Source organism: Pelobates fuscus, chromosome 12, assembly GCF_036172605.1.
Source record: "Pelobates fuscus isolate aPelFus1 chromosome 12, aPelFus1.pri, whole genome shotgun sequence".
In the NCBI taxonomy this organism is placed as follows: domain Eukaryota; kingdom Metazoa; phylum Chordata; class Amphibia; order Anura; family Pelobatidae; genus Pelobates; species Pelobates fuscus.
This window is the reverse complement of record NC_086328.1, coordinates 127054444-127070235: the sequence shown is the minus strand read 5'-3', so window position 1 is coordinate 127070235 and position 15792 is coordinate 127054444. Positions and strand designations below refer to the sequence as shown.

The window sequence follows — 15792 nt, the reverse complement described above, 5'->3', positions numbered from 1 at the left end:
TAACCATTTTTTCCTTCAAATCTATATTTTAGTAGCATTTCTACAACATACAGATGCATTTTAATGTTATGTGTTGTGTACCAGGACTGATACACTTTAAGTTTCTGTATTTACTGTAAACTCCAAGCTTTGCCTATTCAGTTGTGTGTACTCACCCATCAGGAAAGTAACTGCCAATCCTAACACCCAATAAGCATTGCTTTAGGGGCACAAAAAGGTTTTATGTAAGCTGCAGTTCAAGTCTCCTTTTTACCATAGAAAGCAAAAAAGTAACTAAAATTACCAGGAGAGGGAAAGAAAATATAGAAGTATGGAGGGGAGACTTGTAGAAAATCAGCATAAACATTAAAAGTGTGTGGACGGGGGGGCGGGGCCTGACAGCCAAGATGGTCGGACGTGCTCTTGAAGAGCTCCTGCAGCAATAAGCACAAAACTAAAAATCACGACTGAACCAACCAACATATTGGCACACACTACCCCAAAAACTGTGCAGGACCACACAAGGAACAGTAGGATGCCCAACCAGCTCCACTGCACGCTACAGGCACTTGCACCGACCATGCGGCCTACACTGAAGCGGGACCCGAGGCCTGGGGGAGGCGGCCGACCCCCCAGCACGAGACCTGCAGAAAAACGAGCGCTGAGTACTGCCCTGCTACCCCCCCCCTATGGACCGGCGGGGGTCACCCCGGTCCTCGCTGGGGACGATTACCCCCGCAAAGCAGCCTAATCAAGCGGCCAAACCTGCACCTCACCGGGACTGTAGGGGCCCAGGCAAGATGGCGGCACTGGCGCCAAAAAGCCCCCTCTCCAAGCCACCCAGGAACACCCTGGAATTCTTTGCCCGGCTAAGTAACAGCCTAAGGACAAAGCTCAGTAACATGGGCCGATCCCTCCGCCAAGCACTGAGAGCGGCAGCGGAATGGATTCGCCCAGCTACCCGGCGCCACCTAGGCAGATATCTGCCTCGAGCCCCCAGAGTGACCACCAGCCAGAATCGGGGAACAAACAGGCGGGAAGAGGCAACAGGTCTCTCAGGCGCTGACGAACGACCCCACACGTACCAGGGAGAGCCCACTTACCACTCAGCTGCACCGGATACCTCTGGCCACCGAAGCGCAACCCCACAACCGAGAACTCACGATGACTGCCGTGAGGTTGCCCGGAAAGTAGCACAGCCTCCTCCAAGCAAAAGGCACGGGCGAAGAACCCCTCAGGGTCATACGGGACAAGGACCTTTGCCGCAACACCTACGCTACTACTGTCCTTGGCCCACTCATCAAGCCTCCAGGGCCGGCATCGGCTGAACAGGGTGGATCACACCAGAGACAGGACGTGCCCTTGCATGCACAAATGCAGTGATGAGGTCTTCCCGGTAATCTCGTGCAAGTAGCTCATACATTGCTCCCCTCTACTCTCCAGGGCATTTAAAATTCACCCTCGGACTGAAATACAGCTAAAGCCATGTTCTATTCCTTGCAAACGTTAAATATGATTTCCTCTTTGTTAACTACTGTTTAAGTGATGTGCCTAGCATAATCTGCAATCTTTAATATACCCAAGCCAGTGCATTACTAAGATTAGTTATTCATACTTGTTAGGGCACTACTCACCTTAAGATAAGCTAATGCTCCATATAAGCATAAGCCTGTATAACTGCAATTTATCCACTTGCCTAATGAAACCTAGGTCTTATGCAAACCTATAATGCAACGTCTTGAAACATTAGCTTGAATCACCAATCATCGCCCCTGCTTCAAGTTTTATCTTGTAAATTATCTGCTCACTAGCATTGTGCAGGGTCGCTACGTTACTACAATGTTAAAATTTACTATGTTTAAAAATTTAAAATGTGCATTGCTTTTATGTGACATGACACTGTACTACTGCATGTATATCTTGGTTGGCCCTGCTGTCGTGGCACTGCGGACCGTACTGTACTTCCTCTGCACACAAAAATAAAGAATTATAAAAAATAAAATAAAAAAAATAAAAAAAAGTGTGTGGACGGAGCAAGATGCATGTTCTCGGAGCTCCAGGTGCTTAGAAAGCCAATATCCCAGGTTTTTATTTAAAAAATTTTTTACTCCCACGGTGTCCAGCTTGCTTCAGTGTCACATGAGAATTGGACCGATTAAGGAGCAGGCTCCAGAGAATCTGAACAATGCTCCTTCCACAAAGGCTGATATCAAAGCCCTATTCCAAGACATTTGCAAGATGATGGTCATCCGGGAGGAAATAGCCACACTGACAGGTCGTATAGAGGCTATTGAGGACCAACTTGGAGAAGTTTGTGTGGCACAGTCAGTCACCTATACTGCTCTTCGGGAGTTACAGAGGGGTATAAAACAATGGTGACTCGAGTAGCTATATTAAAATACAGAGCTAAAGCAAAAATCATTTGAGTTTGGGGCATACCTGACACTTTTGTAGCAGAGGAACCATCACATTACTTTTCAAGAATGCCATCTAACCTCCTTTCTCCCAAAGAGACTAAAGATATGCGGTTGGAGTGCTGCTCACAGCTGGTTAAGGTGGCTAAAGCTCCCCCAGAGGCCTCAAGTGATTTTCTGATGCGGTTCTAGAGGGAGCCAGACAAAGCCTCACCACTGAGGGCTATAAGAAATAAACCTACAGTGACATGCTCTATTTCTTTCGGAACTCATTAAGCTTCGGAAGAAGATAAGCCCCTTTTGATATTTATACTTTTTAGCATATTGTATGCCAAACCAAAGTTATTGGCTTTTAATGCCTATTACCTGAATAAAGCAGGAAACTTCAACCATAATAAGGATCTCTCTTGGGATTCCAAGCGGTAACATCGCCTCTAAATGAGATTTTGGTTCAGCAAATAGAGCCTACAGAAAAAGGCTCCTCTAAATGTGAGTGGGATATATGGCACAAAATACTTTATGTCTGTCTTGTTGCATATTGCACGATCTGTAATTTATTTTTACATAAAACCCTCTCAATATGAGCATTGAACTCTCAAGGAAGGCAAGGCGACAACACAGCCATATTTATTATTTTGCACAAAAAACACACCAAAAAAAAAAACCGTTCTACTTTCTTAAAGGCCCTAGTGATCCACTCGGTGGGCTATCCTCTGCTCTTAAAGGACCACACTAGGTCCTTTGGTCTGGGTGCCAGGTCCCTCTAGGATTAATACGACAAAGCAATACACCTTGTATACACACTTATATACAATGATACTTATCAGTGGTAGGTGAAATACAGCCTCCCTCAGATCGCTCCCAGCTAGCAATCAACTTCAATACAAATATATACAAAACACAACGAGGGAACCGGCTGGTAGCCTAAATAAAGATAAATACAAAGAAAATATAGTGTAACTAAGTTTTACAATAATGACATTGCGCAATATGAAATGCACTCACAGGATTTTGGACAGTTCAGGCATATATGGTGCCACCCCTCATGGTGTGGGGGGCTGGGGGAGTTCCCCTGGACACTTCCACCAAAAAAGCAGGACTCCGGGTGAAGGTATGAAAAAGCGGCTTTAATTTTCAATAAAAGTATATAAAATAAATACAAAATAGAGGTCCCTCTATTTTGTATTTATTTTATATACTTTTATTGAAAATTAAAGCCGCTTTTTTTTATACCTTCACCCGGAGTCCTGCTTTTTTGGTGGAAGTGTCCAGGGAAACTCCCCCAGCCCCCCACACCATCAGGGGTGGCACCATATATGCCTGAACTGTCCAAGACCCTCTAGGATTAACCCTTTTTTTTTTTAATAAACATAGCAGTTTCAGAGAAACTGCTATGTTTATAATAGGGTTAATCCAGCCTCCAAATCCTCTAGTGGCTGTCTCACTTACAGCCGCTAGAGGCGCTTGCGTGATTCTCACTGTGAAAGCACGCAAGCGTCCAGAGGAAAGCATTGTAAATGCTTTCCTATGAGACCGGCTGAATGCGTGGGCAGCTCTTGCCACGCACTCAGCCGAAAGGGAGGATCAGAGGCGGAGAGGAGGAGAGCTCCCCGCCCGGCGCTGGAATAAAGGTAAGTTTTAACCCCTTCCTCACCATCCAGCCCGGCGGGAGGGGGTCCCTGAGGGTGGGGGCACCCTCAGGGCACTATAGTGCCAGGAAAACGAGTATGTTTTCCTGGCACTATAGTGGTCCTTTAAGCATTTCTAATATATAGTGACCACCCCACTCTTCGTCCCTCAGGCAGTTACCATAGGTTACTGATTCAACCTGCCTGAAAGAATGTCCTGCGTCCGTGACCTTGACAGTGTGTATACTTTTTATTTTTAAAGTCTGTATACTCCCTTTATTCACACCAAGAAATGCATCCCAGCAGGGTGTAGCCTCCCCACCGCTCACTCCAGCAACAAATGTTTTGTTTTTTCTAAATAAATATTACCCTTTACTTAGAGCAAGCAAGTTATTTCTGTTTCTTGCCTACTAGACAGAGCAATCTGCTGTTCACTGTTAAGCTATTAAGATATTACTTCTGCAGCTAAATTGTGGGTGCCTGTAGTACCCCTTCAATGCATATATTTTTTTTTTGCTGTGCAGCAAGGAATTGCTCACCACCGCCCACCCCATGACCAATTCTGATTGCCAACAGAACTTCAATCTGCGTTCTGCACATCAGGCAGACAGATAGAGAAACAAAAACATGCAAAAGTCAGCAAGAATTAAATTAATGCTATATCTCCAGCATAGACAAGAGCATGATGGTAGAGCACAATCACAACTTGGAATTAATCGTTGCCAGAGTTACTGCCAAAAAGACATTAAAAATTCTATCCTAATCAAAATACCTGGACTACAGAGTCCACTTAAAGTAGACATAAACATAACCAACATAAATCGTATTAAAGGAAAACAGTCCCTTACACCACGAGATAAAACACTGAAAATCACCTATAACTTGTCATTAGGTTTTCTTTCTTCGCGTGATGTTGCATTATTATCTACATCTGTAGTTATAGATTTTAGAAAATTACATCAAAATTTAGTTCAGACCAGGCACGGCACACATTGCAACTGAGGAGGAGAAACAGTTTAACAGGTCTCCTTTTCTCTGTAGGCTTTCTCTACGTGGATTACCAGATGCAAAGGACAGAACTTTAAACAATGACTGACAGGGAGCCATGACAGTTGCAGGAGAAGGTTTGTGTTTCAACATTGAGTATTTTTCACTCCTACAACAAAGCAAACTTTATTTTTAAATCTCTATCCAACTTACATTTTTATTCCTTATTTTTTTTTTTTTTTTTTTTTTTTAGCCAATTCCACACAGAGAGACTCCTCGGTGCAGCCTGATCCTACATCAAAAAGCCAACAAGATTAGTTTTATCCATTTGAAAGAGAAAAAGCTACGATCATGATCTGCCAATCAAATGAGTAAATTTGGATGTTCACCCAGCATCCAACGTACGCCAATCCAGTACAGAACCAATAGCAATGTAGAAAATCTTGATGTTGCTACAATGTGATTTACACTGCATGTATAATAGAACAGTAAACAAGGTAACAATAAATAAAAAAAAAAACAGGAGCAGTGATAAGCTAAAGGATAGTTTAACTTCACTAATTGGCAAGAGAAGCAACAGGGTAGTAGTATACATGGCACAGACTGGAGCTCACAGTCTGACCTAACACTCCAATATGACAGCTGCGAACCAACAATACGGGGGAAATAACTATACCGGCCGCTTGTGTTTTCGAGAGCACCCCCAGTTTCTACTCCTCTCCTCCTGAAATAAAGTAGGCAGTAGTCTTAGAAGGTACCTAGCAGCTGTGGAGAGAAACTACCTGAATCGGGAGAAACAAAAAAATATCTCCTTCCCAATCAGATTTGAGAACAGACTGGATGGCATGTCTGAAAACCATTGAAGCTACAGCCGCTTTGGGAAGATAGAGCAAGTCAGGGCTCTCCTCAGTAACAGTGCAGATCTTATTTGCAAGACTACAGGGGTAGGATCTATGCCCCAAAATTACTTCAAGATGAAATTATTTTTGTGCTTAGTCTGTCCCTTTAACAGTGGAGTTTAACTCACATATAAACAGGCTTGTCCAAATTACTGCTGGAAATGTATACCATAGTGGGTTGTGGGAGGAATTGGCATGTAATTTGCCAACCTTAAAGCGACACTCCAGGCACCCAGACCACTTCTGCGCATTGGAGTGGTCTGGGTGCCAACTCCCACTACTCTTAACCCTGCAAGTGTAATTATTGCAGTTTTTTATAAACTGCAATAATTACCTTGCAGTGTTAACTCCACCTCTAGTGGCCGTCTACTAGACAGCCACTAGAGGGCACTTCCGTGTCCCTAGCACAGGAAACCTGTGCTGGAGCGTCGCTGGACGTCCTCACGCTCAATGCTTTTCAATGGGGAGCTCTAATGCGCATGCATGTTCCAGGTCCTGCCAATATCCAGCAACTTCGTACAGCCATTGAAGAGGAGTGGACCAACATTCCATAGGCCACAATTAACAAAATTATCAACTCTATGCGAAGTTGCACTGTGTGAGGCAAATGGTGGTCAGACCAGATACGGACTGGTTTTCAGACCCCCTCCAGATCCCCACTACAGTAAAACTGCACATTTTAGAGTGGCCTTTTATTGTGGCTAGCCTAATGCACACCTGTGCAATAATCATGTTGTCTAATCAGCATCTTGATATGCCACACCTGTGAGGTGAAGATTTATGAACAATATTTGAGAGAAATAGGCATTTTGAGTACAAAGGAAAAAAAAAAAGTCTTAGATCTTTGATTTCAGCTCATGAAAAATGAAGGCAAAAAAAAAAGTGTTGAGTTTATAATTTTGTTCAGTGTATGTATATATATATATATATATATATATATATATATACACACACACACACACACACACATCCCATACATTCATACACACAGTAAAAGCATGAACAGATCAAACAGTGTACATACACGATGATGCAGGTCAGATATGCAAAAATGAGTACATTCCTAATTTGCACCATCAACATACGAATGCAACACAACGTTTAGAATTATTAACCCACAACAAATTATAATACATACAATATAATCTCTTGTCACCATAAGATTTTAATAACAATTGAGTTGGAAGTGGTGATGTCTCAGCTGATAAAACTGGAAGAATATAGTTGCTGGTCTTAATCCTTACCTTTGATAATGCCCTTGAAAAAGCATGATACATAACAGGTAAGTGCCATTTTGGAGACCGTGACAAACTTAAAGTAACACCCCTTTAATTTTAATACAGACTAAATGGGAAATATTTTCACAGTGCATCTTGCAAGTCACCACCAACAACTCACTTATGGATTTATTCACTAAACCGTGAACTAAAAAAAAAAAAAAATTCACAACACGGTTCTAAGTGTTAAAATTAAAATATTCTAAAGAGACTATACTCCAAGCTTGCCTAACATTTTGGCATATTTAGGCATCAATTCAAGAAAGTTTATGGTTGGGTAAATAAACCTATTGGCCTATAATGTACAGAAAGTAAAAGGCAAAAAGCCGCATAATAAAGAATAAATAAAATTAAAAAAAAAAAAACCAATCAGGGTATGAGAGGTCATAGGTAAATAGTCAACACACAACTGTATTGAAATAAATATTAAACGAAGAAAGCAGCATTTCTTAAAGTCATTATTTTTACAGGAACTTCCTTTTCCTAAAACTTACCTCTAAATCAATAGTGACCAACAATACACGCTAATAAGTCAACATATTCATAGATTTCAGATCATTAACATACAATTATTCCACAGAGAAGGTACACTTAGTTTTTTTGCTGGTTACCAAGGACATCTGGGGGACCAGAAATTCTTGTCCAACTAAATAATGTACAATTCACAGGCCTTAGACAGATAAAAGGATGAGTTGACCTAATTGGTAGATACCAATACCTGGGACTGATACAGCAGCTGGAGCTATCCCATACAATAAGCCGTAATAAAAAAAAAATATATACTATTTTATTTTTTTATTAAAAAGCCCATTCTTACATGCATTTACTCTAAAAAAATCACCTCAACAGTTAAATGTGTTAAACTGCCTATTATCATATAATCATCCAGCCAAATAACTCCCGATATCACAGGGCTTATCTGCTTAAAAATATAATGTTTGAGGTTATTAAATCAGAGTTGTGCAGAAATAGTAGGAACAGAAAGCTACACTCACACACGCCCTGTAAACAATGACTTCTGTTCAGTGTAACGTTACCAGGTAATCAAAGAATGAGAAAATGTCAATTAGGAGCAAACAAACTGTGATAGGTATTCTTCTCTATATTAAGATCCAATTCATGATTCAAAAACAAACAAAATAAAATATATATATACCCATGATCACAGTAAGCAATGTCCTTACACCTATGTATAACATCAGAATATATCGTGTTACTTGGAAAGAAATATGACTCAATGCTTCATGTGCGTGTATTGTGTGCCACACCATTCTCTGAGAGCGACAATACACACCCTAAGGATAAACACCTTACCTGCAACCACACCACCCACCCATTTACAACATGCCAGTTATTTAACTTGAGCAAGCTGCCATTTTAAAACTGTCATTTACTGAACGTGATACCTCTCTAGGAGACGACAAGACTGACATGTAGTGTAATTACATGGATTATTCAGCGTGCAGAATAAAAGCCCATTTAATGGCAGCGTAGGGAGGCCAAGTTAATAATGAGGGCTGGGGTGGGGGGGCTGAGATTGGGGGAACAAGGACAACTTAAGGACAACAGTGAGGGAGACAAGTTGCTGATGGAAATTGATGGGGAATGACCTTCAATAAATATGAGCATTGGGAAGACAAAAGAAGACAAAAGAGGCAGCAGTTTATAAAGTAGAGCAATAAATGTAAAAAACTGAGGACAATTCAGTTTATTTGACAATAAATGAAGGGTTACAGGCAAACTGATAAAAAGCACAGAGGGCAGTTTATAAATCAGGAAAACACTATAAAATAAAGAGACAGGTAACAGGCAAGCCATGAATTTGGTAAGATAAGATGGGGATGGGGATGGGGGGGATGGGGATGGGGATGGGGGGGGGGATGGGGATGGGGGGGGGATGGGGATGGGGGGGGGGATGGGGATGGGGATGGGGGGGGGGGGGATGGGGATGGAGGGGGGGGATGGGGATGGGGATGGGGGGGGGGGGATGGGGATGGGGATGGGGGGGATGGGGATGGGGATGGGGGGGGGGGGGGTTGGCAATGGGCAGCAGGAAGGAGCAGGTATTAAAAGGAGGGCAACCATATAGACAGATAGGGAAATGGCAGTTTAATGGATGTGACTGCAGTTTAAATAGTTATAGAAATGATGAATTAATGATTACGAGCTGTTAATATAGGTATAAAAGGCAGGGGTTTGTCAGGTTAATATATTTGCTATTGTGGTAAAAATAACATTAAAAGGGGTAAGAGATGGATATGAAGAGCATCTAATGATATAAAGCAGGGGGGTGTAAGATGAGTTATTTGGAGGGCAGGGGGGGTGTAAGATGAGGTATTTGGAGGGGCCATAGATAATGATATAAAGCAGAGGGGGGTGTAAGATTAGGTATTTGGAGGGCAGGGGGGAGGGGTGTAAGATGAGGTATTTGGAGGGCAGGGGGTGTAAGATGAGGTATTTGGAGGGCATAGTGGGGTGTAAGATGAGGTATTTGGAGGGCAGAGGGGGGTGTCAGATGAGGTATTTGGAGGGCAGAGGGGGGTGTCAGATGAGGTATTTGCAGGGCAGAGGGGGGTGTAAGATGAGGTATTTGCAGGGCAGAGGGGGGTGTAAGATGAGGTATGTGGAGGGGCCATGGATAATGATATAAAGCGGGGGGGTGTAAGATGAGGTATTTTGAGAGCAGAGGGGGGTGTAGGATGAGGTATTTGGAGAGCAGGGGGGGTGTAGGATGAGGTATTTGGAGAGCAGAGGGGGGTGTAGGATGAGGTATTTGGAGAGCAGAGGGGGGTGTAGGATGAGGTATTTGGAGAGCAGAGGGGGGGGTGTAGGATGAGGTATTTGGAGAGCAGAGGGGGGGTGTAGGATGAGGTATGTGGAGGGGCCATGGATAATGATATAAAGCAGAGGGGGGTGTAAGATAATATATTTGCAAGGCAGAGGGGGGGTGTAAGATAATATATTTGGAGGGCGGGGGGTGTAAGAGGAGGTATTTGGAGGGCGGGGGGGGTGTATATATATTTGGAGGGGCCATAATGACAGATTAGAGGAGGAGTATAGGAAGATGAGGACTATATAGGGCTTAGACCAGTCAGTGGTTATAGTCCCTGGCACACCAGATGCTGAGGACTACAATTCCCATCATGCTCCCTCTGTCAGGCTGGCTCAGCATCATGGGGATGGTGGTCCCCAGCGAGGTACTGATGAGATTCTGGGATGGGGAGGGAAGCAGACACCATTCCAGGACACAGACTCCCCCGCCGCCATTTTGTCGTAGCCTCGCCCAGTGAGAGCCCCCCATATTGGATGCTATCCCTCACCTCAGCCTCGCACGTCGCTCCGCTCGTTCTCCTTCGCTCCCAGAGACTGGCACACAGCACTTCTCAGGCCGCACGCTCCGATAACCCCGCCCCCAGCCGGCACGGCGCGCTCATTGGCTGCCGCGCTTCTCACGTCACGGAACAGGCAAGTCATTCTCCGAGCTGATTGGCTGCTCCCCTCTCCCCTCAGAGAGCGCAGGAGGGGGGGATGACAGGCATCCGACACACCCGTCAGCCGGGGACCGGGCGGGAGTCTGAGGGGATGGAGTGGGGGATTCTGGGTAACGGCCAGCGCTAACAGCTCTATTATTGGAAGGAATGTCCGCTCCCTACAGACAGAGCCCGGCACTGAGCGGGTTAAAGTGAAGGGACTGGTTACCACTGGCTAATGTAGAACTACAACTCCCATGATGCTCTGCCAGCCTCGGGTGGGTTCTGTGACCAGGAACATTAAAGGTACAGTCTAGGCACCATAACCACTGCTGCTTTCCATGCAGTGGTTATGGTGCCATTAGGCTGTTGCTGCCATGGTTTTGTAGAGATTTTACCAACACTGTGGGTCCTTGAGGCTCCGGCAGCCTAACCCCCCCTTTAACGGGATTACTAATACTGACATTTCACCTCAGCGTTGGCGTTCTCGATTCTGTGCGTATTAAAGGTCATTCGTCAGCAGGAAGGGTACGATGATCGGGCTCAGATAATGAATGGCGTTAAAATATTGTAACGGGATTACTAATACTGACATTTCACCTCAGCGTTGGCGTTCTTGATTCTGTGCGTATTAAAGGTCATTCGTCAGCGGGAAGGGTACGATGATCGGGCGCAGATAACGAATGGCGTTAAAAATTGTAACGGGATTACTAATACTGACATTTCACCTCAGCGTTGGCGTTCTCGATTCTGTGCGTATTAAAGGTCATTCATCAGTGGGAAGGGTACGATGATAGGTCTCAGATAACGAATGGCGTTAAAATATTGTAACGGGATTACTAATACTGACATTTCACCTCAGCGTTGGCATTCTCGATTCTGTGCGTATTAAAGGTCATTCGTCAGCAGGAAGGGTACGATGATCGGGCTCAGATAATGAATGGCGTTAAAATATTGTAACGGGATTACTAATACTGACATTTCACCTCAGCGTTGGCGTTCTCGATTCTGTGCGTATTAAAGGTCATTCGTCAGCGGGGGTACGATGATCGGGCTCAGATAACGAATGGCGTTAAAATATTGTAACGGGATTACTAATACTGACATTTCACCTCAGTGTTGGCGTTCTCGATTCTGTGCGTATTAAAGGTCATTCGACAGCGGGAAGGGTACGATGATCGGGCTCAGATAACGAATGGCGTTAAAATATTGTAACGGGATTACTAATACTGACATTTCACCTCGGCGTTGGCGTTCTCAATCCTGTGGGTATTAAAGGTCATTCGTCAGCAGGAAGGGTACGATGATAGGGCTCAGATAACAAATGGCGCTAAAATATTGTAACGGGATTACTAATACTGACATTTCACCTCGGCGTTGGCGTTCTCAATCCTGTGGGTATTAAAGGTCATTCGTCAGCAGGAAGGGTACGATGATAGGGCTCAGATAACAAATGGCGCTAAAATATTGTAACGGGATTACTAATACTAACATTTTACCTTTAGCGTTCTCGATTCTGTGCATATTAAAGGTCATTCGTCAGCGGGAAGGGTGCGATGATCGGGCTCGGATAACGAATGGCGTTAAAATATTGTAACGGTATTACCAATACTGACATTTCACCTGAGCGTTGGCGCTCTCGATTCTGTGCGTATCAGCGGAAAGGGTACGATGATAGGGCTCAGATAACGAATGGCGTTAAAATATTGTAACGGGATTACTAATACAAACATTTCACCTCGGCGTTGGCGTTCTCGATTCTGTGCGTATCAGCGAGAAGGGTACGCTGATAGGGCTCAGATAACGAATGGCGTTAAAATATTGTAACAGTATTGCTAATACTGACATTTCACCTCAGCGTTGGCATTCTCGATTCTGTGCGTATTAAAGGTCATTCGTCACTGGGAAGGGTACGATGATCGGTCTCAGATAACGAATGGCGTTAAAATATTGTAACAGGATTACGAATACTGACATTTCACCTTAGCGCTGGCGTTCTCGATTCTGTGCGTATTAAAGGTCATTTGTCAGAGGGAAGGGTACGATGATCGGGCGCAGATAACGAATGGCGTTAAAATATTGTAACGGGATTACTAATACTGACATATCACCTCAGAGTTGGCGTTCTCGATTCTATGCGTATTAAAGGTCATTCGTCAGCGGGAAGGGATTTTAACTGGATTTTGCTTAGAACGATCGTGGCCACAGGCTCATTACAATTCAATTGTTTTGGTAAAAAAATTATCAAAAATGAAAAACGAAGAGTCAAGAGACAGCCTACGCAGTCTATTGCACAATAACCACTACAATGGCATTTGGTGTTTGTGCTGCCTAACCTGTCCTTTTAACCCCTTAAGGACCAAGACTTTTTTGAGATGCAAACACGTTTGTGATTAAGGCCTTTTTGGCAGTTTTGCCATGTATTCATTCTACCACAATTTCCCCCTTTCTGTTCAAGTGCTCCCATACATATTATGCATCATTGTTTTAAAAGAGAAGTAGGACTTTCTTGTGATACCCTATCTCTACATAATGATATATTAAATAGGTAGAAGTGAATATTGAAAAAAATGGGGGGGCAAATGTTTTACAAGCAAACATTTCTACACACCAAGTGCAAGTAAAGAAGACCAATTTAAAATAGAATCACTGAATAGGCCTGACTGTTAAGATGCCCAATATCTCTAGGATTTCAATTGATTTTTAGAAGTTATGTAATATTATGATCACAAACCTAGATCAAGTTTTATTTTGTGGGGGGATTTCACACATTTGGTAAATTCACCATAAATGTATACATTTTCCCTTAATCCCACCATTAATGCAGCCTTTACTTTTACCCCTAATCAATCCAACCTCTAATCCTACCCCTTATCCATTCCATAATCCTACCAATAATCCCACCTTTTAAGGGATTCCTTCTGCTGATGTCAGTACTGATTGCAACATAGGAGTGATAGCTTACTCTCATGCTGAATCTGCAGCACACAGAGATCGGTGCTAGGCAGCTGGCAGGGAGACCTCCACGGAGTCTTTTCAGACACTGGGGGGACACTGTGCCGGGGATGTGGGGCTAAAAGCATTTTGAAATTAACTGACTCATTTACAGGACTATGATCAGCACTCACTTTGAATGCTGCTCATAGCACCCCTTTTAGCCACTAACAGTGGCCCCAACTGACAGGGGGGCCCCCATGTATCAAAATATACCTGGGGGGTTACCCTTTTCTAATATTGGCGGCTGCAACTGAGCAAGATTGCTCAGCCTTGGTATTTAAAGAGTTATGAGCGCTGCGAATAGCACATCTGTTAGTCTGGGCCAATAACCGTGTCCCTAGCTGACAGAGGGACCGCCAGGTACTGAATGACAGTCTATGTCTTTATTGGGCATTAAAGCCATACATTGCATGCCGGCATAGTCTGTCATGTGGTCCTTGAGTGGTTGAGCTCCTGCTAATGATATATAGAACCCGTGTGTTAATGCAGTGCAGTCTCACAAGGTTATTTACGAACAGGTTAATTCACTAAGGTTCAGATGTTCTTCCTGTTTCATTAAGAGTGCAGAATCTGGACATTGTTTTATGGTTTATCAATGTGCCAATTTTTCTATACAGCCTTCCAATGGACTTGAATGTCCACAAGATTTCAGCCTGTCTGCGTGCAACTGAATGTCTGAGATCTGGATCTCGATGCTGAAAACCAGGGACATCAATGTTAAAAACTTGCACTAACGGCATGCAAGCAAACATCTAAAAACCCCTAGGCAGTGCAGTGCGAGGATTAGGTGTTTGGCGGCTGGCCAGCTCTCCGACCAAGCCAATACAGTTAAAATGTTAGGTGGTCGATATGACTAAATCCTCTTTACGCCCCTACCCAACATGCCACCGGTGGGGGCATATCCCATAAATGGTGAGCAGTGAGCAGATTTTTAACCGGTGATATCCCATCCCACAAGCTGTTAATGAGGTATCAAATGAATGAGAATAAGCAGTGTGTTGGGTCCTGTACAAGTTTCCAATGGTATGTAAAACTGGTTCCTCCTGCCCCACTGCAGGCACCAGGTGAAATAGACCAGCAGTGAGTGGATGCAGCAGTTATTTTTAATTTATTTCTATATCATGTGGTAGCTAGCTAGTTAGAGCCGACCAGCCTCCACATACTTAAAGGGTCACTACAAGCACCATAACCACCAGAGCCACCTGGCGGCATCCCATGGTAAAATGCCAAACACTTTTAGTTTGGTATGATAACTTTCCTCAGTCTCACCAGGTGACCAAATTCACCAGCCAGAGAATCCAGATTGCTCCATATAGCAAAGTAGGACCATGCAGGACCACGCACAGCCAATTAGTGCAGTTCTACATCAGCAAATGGCAAGGTCTCCTTCCTGTCTGAGTGTTGTCTTGGAAGCACTCTAATTCATTGAGTAGCCGCAGGCCACAAGGAAGCTGAATGTAATGTGTTCCCGACAGAGGTGCAAACCTAACGCTCCCTTGCCATAATGTGGCACATACATAGTTACATAGGCTGGTAAGAGACATGTGTCCATCAAGTTCAGCCTTCCTCACATTTGGTTTTTGCTGTTGATCCAAAAGAAGACAAAAAATAACCCAGTTTGAAGCACTTCCAATTTTGCAACAAACTACGAAAAAAAATCCCCTCTTGACCCTAGAATGGCAGTCAGATTAACCTTTTGTATCTGGAAGTATTTACTCAACATTGAAAAAGTATATCCTTAAATATTCTGTTTTTTCAAGTATGCATCTAGTTGCTGTTTAAACATCTGTACGGACTCTGATAAAAACCACTTCTTCAGGCAGAGAATTCCACATCCTTATTGTTCTTACAGTAAAAAAAACCTTTCCTTTGCCTTAGACTAAATCTTCTTTCTTCCAGTCTAAACGCATGACCTTGTGTCCTATGTAAAGTCCTGTTTGTGAATAGATTTCCACACAATGGTTTGTATTGGCCCCGAATATATTTGTATAATGTATCATGTCCCCTCTGAGGCAACGTTTTTCTAAACTAAAGAGTTTTAAATTTGTTAACCTTTCTTCATAGCTAAAATTTTCCATTCCAAACGTGTATTACCTTATATGATAGAAACATAGAATGTGACGGCAGATAAGAACCATTCG

The 15792-nt window shown here is 43.5% G+C and overlaps 1 protein-coding gene across 2 annotated transcripts in view; it reads right to left on the bottom strand.

Annotated features, from left to right (window-relative positions):
* Positions 1-10578, bottom strand: part of FAR1 (fatty acyl-CoA reductase 1) — a 73415-nt gene extending 62837 nt beyond the window's left edge. For both annotated transcript variants that reach the window (XM_063438446.1, XM_063438447.1), the window contains exon 1: positions 10505-10578. The gene's annotated coding sequence lies outside the window, so the exon portion shown is untranslated. The remainder of the gene's footprint in view (positions 1-10504) is intronic.
* Between the last annotated feature and the right edge of the window lie 5214 nt (positions 10579-15792).